Consider the following 713-nt stretch of genomic DNA (forward strand, 5'->3'; position numbering starts at 1 on the left):
AGAGAAGAGGAGTAGGAGGGGTGGGAAGAGAGGGGGAGAGGAGAAGAGGAGAGGAGGAGAGGAGGAGAGGAGCGCCGTGTGACAGGAGGAGGTTTGTACATCAAGCTGAAGCCGTGCATATGTAACAGTCTGGTGATGGACGGCTGGGAGCGCCACCACATCAACTCTGTGTTACTTATGCATGTCATTAACCCAGTGCCTATAGTGAGGAGTGGAACTGCAGCGCGGAGCATAAACACTTAGGATGAATGATAAATGGACAGCCTGGCAGGTAAATGGGCCGGCGCTGAGACAGACGCATAAATAAGGCTGCAGACAAAGAAGTGGTCAAACAGTCGTGCCGTCAGCTGCAAAGATAAACTATTCACAAATGGAGTTTAAAAAAGTTGGTTTCCATCCAGAGAAGGAAACACTTAAGATGCAAATGTGAAGCTTGATTATAATAGAACAGTGCTGTTTCAGAATTAAAGTGATTAAAAGAGTCATTGATCACTGTAACACCAGCGCTGTTTCCACCCTTCAGTGATTCAGACCTCCCATCTTTTCTACTCTTTCTAATGCATTACATTTAGAAATGACAAACTAAGATAAATGGAACCAGACCTGTTCAGTTCAAAGGTTTTACTGGAAAAAGATTCTTAGCCAGAAGCAGTTGTGGAGGTTTTCTGTCTTCTTTGGTGAAAGAGCCAGAACACCTCCACATATACAGTATA

The sequence above is a fragment of the Cynoglossus semilaevis genome, chromosome 14 (assembly GCF_000523025.1).
Source record: "Cynoglossus semilaevis isolate Cse_v1.0 chromosome 14, Cse_v1.0, whole genome shotgun sequence".
NCBI classification, from domain to species: Eukaryota; Metazoa; Chordata; class Actinopteri; order Pleuronectiformes; family Cynoglossidae; genus Cynoglossus; species Cynoglossus semilaevis.